Below are 8,297 nucleotides of genomic sequence, written 5' to 3' on the forward strand. Positions count from 1 at the left end.
AATTACCCTATACTTAACCAAGCCAAGCCTAGCTTAGCTTACTTTAACTTTGCCTAGGCTAGCCTTCCTAACCTAACTATGCAAGAAATATGACGTCACAAACCTACTACATATTACCTTATACTTTGAACAAAGTAATGTTAGGTTATGAGGGCGACTCCTTTACTTAATTAAAAGCACGATTAACTTTCTAAAATCACCGAATGCATGCACCAATAGAAGCCTACTCACCCACGAAGTATGACAGCCATGTTTTCCCCCTGACAGTTCGAGGTAGGCCTATTGAGTTTATTTCCGACATTGGGTGGAATACTTGCTGTAGTCACATTCCTAGTAATGGTCGACAGATCACTGACATGTTAAATAGTTTGGCGCCGTAACAATAAAACACATAATGGAAAGAAACCTTTTGACTTATTACTACACTATTGTTTGTAAACGATATTCCTCATACGAAAATAGATTCGTGTTTGACTAATGTTGACACATGACAGTTGGGCGGGTCTAAAATTCCCCAAAACTAGTGATAAAAAATCCCCAAAACAACCCAAAAGTCCCCATGTCCACAAATATATTTTCTTCTGATCCTGTAGGCTTTACTAATACTGTATAGAAATCACTCAATTTACTGCATATAAGTGCAATAAAAATAATTCCAACAATATAAAGGTTTAATCATCTCTGTCTCTTCATAGAAATTTATACAGAATATCCCCATCAGACGCCCAAAATTCCCAAATCTAGGGATAAATCTCTATATCTGGCAACACTGACGAATGTTGACGGATTTCACGTTCCTCGTTGCTCTCTCCATAAAAAATGATTGTGGGCACACTACTGCAGAAATTCATTGTCCTACACAGACTGCACAGCTTGCATATTTTTATTTCTAACTTCAAGGGCCTTTTTAATATACCGGGCAACCTCTTGGTGTTTCTAGATGCCATATTTCTATGTAATTATTTCTATATTTTCTTAACTCATTACAGATAAAGAAATATCAATAATATCTTCTCCCTTTTTACACAACACACAACGCCTATCCTTATCATACCTGTTTCTATAATTTTCTTTTAATTCTAGCATATTTAACCGCGTTTTCATGACAATTAATGCCTTTTTATTGTTAAGTTCTCCTATGTAGTTTTTTTTTCTGCCGTTACTATTCACAAACCTCAGTTTGGTCATCTTTGCTTTCTTTTCTTCTGATTTTACTTTAATTTCATTTGCCACTTAACATTTTATTTCTTTTTATGAGTCCTTGCTTTTTTATACTTTCTTCTTCAATTTTAATATCATATTCATTACATATTTCTATGATACTTTTCCCCCCAACATTCACCATATGGTTCTCTTATTTAATCTTGAAATTGACGTCTTCCCACAGAACAGTGTTGCCAGGTTTCGAAATGAGAAAAGGCCAATATCTGTCTGATCAACTGCAGCTTTAAAAGGTCAACCTAATAGTAGAAAAGGCCGAAAATAAAGCATACAAGGCTGACCAATTTTTAAAAAGGCCAAATTTAGGTATATAGCACAAAAAAACAAATTTGGTGATTTTTGGCCCGAAAAAGGTTAAATATGATCGGGAGGAACTAGAAAGAGCATTGATAGCCTTGAACGATTGTTTAACAGAAGCTGGACTGAAGATGAACATTAATAAAACAGAAATATTAACAATCAGCAAACAACAACAAGCTCCAACGAACATCATAATAAGAAATACGGTAATTAAGGACACCAACGCATTCAAGTATTTAGGGTGTATGTTTACAGATAACGGCTATAAGAACAAAGAAGAAATTACTGAACGAATAAAGAAATATAATAAATGTTGTGGAGCACTCTATCCAATTATGAGAGATGCATACGTACCTATAGAAGTAAAGAAAACCATATTTGAAGGATTACTAACACCAATCATGACATATGGTTCAGAGAGCTGGACAATGACCATCAAAGACAGGAGCAGAGTCCAAGCTTCAGAGATGAAAATCCTGAGAACAATAATGCAGAAAACAAGAAGAGATAGAATAAGAAATGTAGATTTTAGAAGGATGGTTGGGGTATCTCCTATGTTGAACAAGATTGAGAAGGGACAGCTGAGATGGTTGGGACATTTAATGAGAATGGATGGAAATAGAATTGCAAGGAAGAGATGGGACTGGACGCCTGGCGGGAGGAGATCAAGAGGTAGACCACGTAAACGCTGGAGGGATGGAATTGAAGAGATTTTGACAAAGAACAACATGCCAACAATTGAACAGCTGAGAAGAGAGGGAATTTTTGAAAACAGAATTAAGTGGAGAAGACAACTGATTCCACTGACAGGCTGAAAGCCTACCTGGGAGTGGAAGTGAAGTGAAGTGAAATTAATATCATAATGAGGTTCTTAATCTTTACTTTTATTCCCTTCTACTTTGAAATTGGATAGGATAACACCTTGCTATCATCAGTTTTGGCAACCTGTTGTGGTAATCAGTTTGGGCTTCTTAAACTCTTCTTTTATATTCATTGCCCTATCTATAAATGCAGCCACATCCCTGCTAGGATTTTTCAGCATACCTAAACTTATTTCTACATTCTTTAGCTGCTCTAACTTTGGGCATAAAAATAAATGTTCGGTGGTGTCTTCTTCCTCCTTGCATAAATCACACAAATTGTCATCATATTTTCCCCTGAAATTTGCTTTTAAGTTGAGCATATTTAATCTTGCTTTCATCACAAGGGATGCCTTATCCAGATACATTTCTCTGATATAAGGCATAGGGCCATTTCCTTTAATAAATCTTAATTTTTTCATTATTTTCTTTTTTTCTTCAATAGTTTCTTCTATTTTTTCTATAATTCTTTTCTTGTTTACTTTTTTCAGGGTCCTTTTCCCCCAACTTCTTATTTCTTCCACTTCCATCCCATATTTACTGCAGATTTCTTCTACGCTCTTGCTCCAGCACTTCCCATATGGGTTCTTCAACTGATCCTCAATTATCTCTCTTACTAATTTTTTTTCCTCGGAGTTTATGATGTTATGGAAGAGCATTAATTTCTTATATTCTATTCTGCAGGACACCGGCCATATTCCTGTTTCTGCAAGTATGCCCCAATATGGAGTACTCGCAGGTAGTTCATACATATTTCTTATTATTTTGTATTGGAGGTTTTCTAGATCTTTCATATCTTTGTCCCTAATTACACTCTAGGTCTCCACGTTGGCAAATATTGTTGGTACAACTACTGTTTCATATATTTTCTTTCTGACTTCCAATGCCATCTTTCCAACTTTTCTCGTATCCCGAGAAAGTGGCATAGTACATAATTTCTGTAACGGCACCTCCATTATCTATATAAAGAAAAAAATCTTTTCATAGATATTTAATTGTGAGATAACTAGAAAACCGTATTTCAGTTCGCTTCTTCGCAATGAATGAAATACCAAAATGCTGTAACCGGATCAGTTCAGCAGATGATACATTAGGCTCAATTTTCGTTGATGTATAAAAGCAACTAAAATCTTGATAAGTTCTGGAAAGACAAAGTCTTTTCATCATGAACAAGTAATAGAACATGAAATAATAAGATAACTATTTGTGCACGTAATAAGCCTCAAGCTTAGTCTTAATTCTCCGTTTTACAGAATTGGACTTTCAGGATACTGTGAACATTTTTAACGCACATTTCTTCTAAAGAGCTTATGAGCTTTGCTGCAAGGAAATAAACCACTAACATTGTAGAAGTTTTACTCTCGCCTCTTCTAAGATTCAGCAGTTGAATCATATGCTTGGCGGTAATCTTTATATATATATATATATATATATATATATATATATATATATATATATATATATATATATATATATATATATATATATATCTCTGAATCCCGTCAAAGAATTCACCTTTGAAGAGGCGTCATTCAATTACTTGATAAACGTCATAATTGGATTATCGTGTCGGTCTAAGGAATGCTAATACTTGAGAACATTAGTTTTTTAGTCTGCAATTTGCCCATTTATTTTTGGTGTTAACAAATACTGTAGAAGTTATCAAGTATCCTATTTGATGTCATTATTTGTGTTCCAAACATCGTTTAGAATGTGTTTTTTTAAATTGAAAGTCCATAGTGGAAAATTTTCGAATAATTATCCCGGGGAAGTTTTTGAATTTAGTTTCCAGTAGACTGCCGAATAGTATGGCTGCATCGAGTAATATTGCACATAGTGTGGAGTCAATTTACTCCTTAACGCTCATCTCTTCTTATATGTTTCTTCCGCATTTTCCCCTCATTGTAATAGCTCTTCTCGAACCCCAGTCTTCGTATATGACCATGAAGAGATTATACATAAATCAAATATTAGCGCTGCGTCACTTTTGTTTTGTTCATGAAAATGTATCCGCTGTTTTCATGAGTTATGTATCCTCTCCTCAAAAAGGCAATATTTTTTCCTTAACAACAAATTCTCCCAGGGGTAAAACCATAACCTCCTTCCAACTTCGTTGGCGGAGGTAATTACGTTACAAAACTTGCCTAGCGTCTGACCAGCAAGAATGATTTCAAGAGATCCATCGTCAAACGTTTTACACTTAGATTGCTTAAATATTTTCAATAATAGTGCAGTTATGAAAAAGCTTAGACGCCAAGTTTTAGTAGTCGTGTTTATTTCATGGAATTAGGAAAGAGAGGAAGAAAAAAAAAGAAAATTACATCTTCACCATTTTCGTGAATATCTCATTTGTACTACAACATCGTTTCATGAAGTCACGTCGAGAATTAATTTATTTTTTTCATACTTCGGGTGGCTGTTGAAATATTTAAGCAATCTAAGTGTAAAACGTATGACGATGGATCTCTTGAAATTATTCTTGCTGGTCAGATGCCAGGAAAGTTTTGCAATCGAATTTAAAAAGAAACTAAAGACATTACTTTTTACAAGATCATATGATTTGGAAGATGCTACAATCAAGGAATTGTATAAGTTATAATGAAAATGTTTCGTTAGATGATTAATATGGACCCGCCCGAGAAGTAGTTCACTCGATTCAGTGGAGGGTTGGATTTAAACCCAAAACAAGTAAACAAGTAAGTAAGTAACGTAATTACCTCCGCCAACGAAGTTGGAAGGAGGTTATGGTTTTACCCCATGTTTGTGAACAACTTCCTGGCCACAACTTTACTCATTGAGTAGTGAAATTTTCAGGGATTAATTTCTATATAAGCAGCGCTTCTAGGAGAAGGGCACTCCAATATCAAACCATTGTTCTCTAGTCTTGGGTAGTGCCATAGCATCTGTAGGCCTACCATGGCCTTCCAATGTCTTGGAATAGATTTCTATTGCTTGAGGGTACACTCAGGCACACTCTTCTGTCTTATTTCTCTTCCTCTTCTTTTATTAAGTTTTTATAGTTTATATGGGAAATGTTTATTTTAATGTTACTGCCCTTAAAATATTTTATTTTCCTTGTTTCCTTTCCTCACTGGGCTATTTTCTTTGTTGGGGGCACTTAGGCTTATAGCATCCGGCTTTTCAAACCAGGGTTTTAGCTTAGCAAGTAATAATAATAATAATAATAATAATAATAATAATAATAATAATGTGGAAGCTATTCAATTTTGAAAGTATCAGATCCAATGTGAAGGTCGAGCAAAAGGTCAAGCAAACTGGTTTCGAGAAATAAGCAGCCGTGGCAGCGGTCTGCTCTCAGCGCTTTTCTAGTTATGATATGATGCTGAAGCAGATGAACAAGTCATACCAATCTCACGAAGCTTCTCCCATTACATATAAGAGATCACTTCTCCCCCTGAAAGATTTTGGCCAAGTCTTTTTCAGTCAAATAATTTTACTGACATTTCGCAAAATATGTTCTAGCAAAATTTCTCTTACCTAGTTAGCAGCGGGTAATGATAAGGAAACACAATGAGTAGGGTGGTCATCCTTGGACTGAGAGAGTAATAAATTAGGTGTTGGTAAGAGTGAATCAAGAGAGATCACTTTTAAAAGTGACAAGGAGGAGGCAGATGGAATTTTTGGGACATGTATAAACTAGAACTAGAAACAAATGCTAACATAAGACACATGAGTGACAAACATAGGCTATCTGAACCAAGAACAAATAGTAAATTTGGTGAAAGGGCTTTTAGCTACTGTGCGCCTAGATATTATAATAAACTGCCAACTGAAATGAAGGACCTAAAGGGAGCATTTGAATTTAAGAAGAAACTAAAGACATTACTTTTCACAAGATCATATGATTTGGAAGATGCTACAATCAAAGAATTGTATAAGTTATAATGAAAATGTTTCGTTAGATGATTAATATGGACCCGCCCGAGAAGTAGTTCATTCGACTTCAGTGGAGGGTTGGATTTAAACCCAAAACAAGTAAAACAAGTAAGTAATAAGAATAGAAAGATCGAACTTTTGTGCCTCACCTGAAGGATAGAGGGAAGAAGACTAAGAATCCGCCAAAGAAAAAAAAAAAGGTCTCTGGACAGCTTACTGGAGGATGGTGGAAGCAATTGACAGCTCATGTCGAAGACATGGCACCTAAATAGATAGATAGATAGGTCATCCTTGATGGAGATATGAGATTTAGTGGATAAGGATGCCTTTGTTGGAAGGCATTAGAGAGCCCGTATCAGGCAACCAACCCCTTAATGTAGGGATAACTGTGGGAAGCCGGAAGTCATCCTTGATCAAAAGGGGCTTTATGGAGATTACGTAGATTATTAGGTGATAAATCTAATTAACAAAATACACGACGTGGAAAGTATGATTACATCTTGGTAACATTATTATTATTATTATTATTATTATTATTATTATTATTATTATTATTATTATTATTATTATTATTATTAATAGGTAAGCTACAATCACAGTTATAAATTTATTTACAGATTATGTAATGTTTGCAATGGCAACGTTTTCGTAGAGGGGTTTACGACGATACTGTCAAATGTAGTCTAATAGTTTTGATACAAACGTTACATGTTAATAAAATATTATAGCAATTTTAACCTATATTTTAAAAAATGCAATATATGATTTTGAGCAATGTAAGTAATTTGCTCAAACGAAGCAATTTTAAGTGCAAGTTCAAAAATAAATTAACATAATTTTATGTAGTATTTAAAGACCCCGTAGCCCTCGGACCTCCCGACAGATTCTGTGGCTCCTTAAGTTATTCTTTTCAGTTACGTCATCACTTCAATTTTTAAAGAACGCGTTGGCTAGGCAACGTTTAGTGTCCATTTTGTCTTGTTCTAGTCATTCGTTGAAAACTGAATGACAATGGAAGAAAGGGAGGAGTGATTCAGTGAAGGTGGGCAGTATGTTTACATTAGTCCCTAGAAGCACTATTCTCGATAAAGGCGAAGGCTACCCATTCTCTGAAGAGGTCTGCGCTGATCTTTCGTGTTTCCTACAGTTCAAAACCTGGTGATTGGTAAGTACAGTTACTTTATATAATATAATTTATTTTTTGTAGTTTCCAGGGATGTAAGGTGAGGTATTCAGTCAAATGTTCAAACGGGATTTGATCAATGTATCGTCACGTGAGTGTTTACCCAAAAATGGCCTATAGGTTGTAGGCCACAGTTCGTGTCATTTAATTACCCTGGCTACATTCAGGCTTTTCTGACCGTCATAATCATCAGTATTTACAAATTGAACGGTACAGGTATGATAATTTCACCCATTCGTATTTGCTCTTTAGGCCTATGCTATTTTGTACTTGCTGATTGCCAAGACGTTACTTAGTGATGATTGCCATGACGATACTCGGCGATAGGTTGTAGGTTGTATTTTTTGATTAGGCCATTTTCTGCAGTCATCAACATATACGCTGTATGTTGTTACGTGTAAGGTGCTACGTATAATGTGTATTGAGTATTAAATGCTAAATTTCATCAACTTGAAACTCATACGAGCATATCGTGAAACATCCCACACTGTCATGTCCCTTACGGCACCGTAGTTTATGGTTGACTCCTTGCCGCACCCTAGGTTAGGTTAGGGTTGACTCCTCGCTGCATCCTAGGTTAGGTTAGGGTTAACTCCTTGCCACATCCTAGGTTAGTTTAGGGTTGACTCCTTGCCGCATCCGAGGTTAGGTTAGGGTTGACTCCTTGCCGCACCCGAGGTTAGGTTAGGGTTGACTCCTTGCCGCACCCTAGGTTAGGTTAGGGTTGACTCCTCGCCGCACCCTAGGTTAGGTTAGGGTTGACTCCTTGCCGCACCTTAGGTTAGGTTAGGGTTGACTCCTCGCTGCATCCTAGGTTAGGTTAGGGTTGACTCCTT

General features: G+C 35.9%; 1 protein-coding gene and 1 long non-coding RNA gene across 2 annotated transcripts in view; one reads left to right on the forward strand and one right to left on the reverse strand.

Annotated features, from left to right (window-relative positions):
• LOC137631214 (uncharacterized) overlaps positions 1-452 on the reverse strand; it is a 312,781-nt gene extending 312,329 nt beyond the window's left edge. The window contains exon 1 of the long non-coding RNA XR_011041882.1: positions 232-452. This is a non-coding gene — a long non-coding RNA (uncharacterized lncRNA). The remainder of the gene's footprint in view (positions 1-231) is intronic.
• A 6,779-nt stretch (positions 453-7,231) lies between these two features.
• Positions 7,232-8,297, forward strand: part of LOC137631216 (IQ motif and SEC7 domain-containing protein 2-like) — a 374,957-nt gene continuing 373,891 nt past the window's right edge. Inside the window, exon 1 of the mRNA XM_068362970.1 lies at positions 7,232-7,443. The gene's annotated coding sequence lies outside the window, so the exon portion shown is untranslated. The remainder of the gene's footprint in view (positions 7,444-8,297) is intronic.

This window comes from Palaemon carinicauda, chromosome 39 (assembly GCF_036898095.1).
Source record: "Palaemon carinicauda isolate YSFRI2023 chromosome 39, ASM3689809v2, whole genome shotgun sequence".
NCBI lineage: Eukaryota > Metazoa > Arthropoda > Malacostraca > Decapoda > Palaemonidae > Palaemon > Palaemon carinicauda.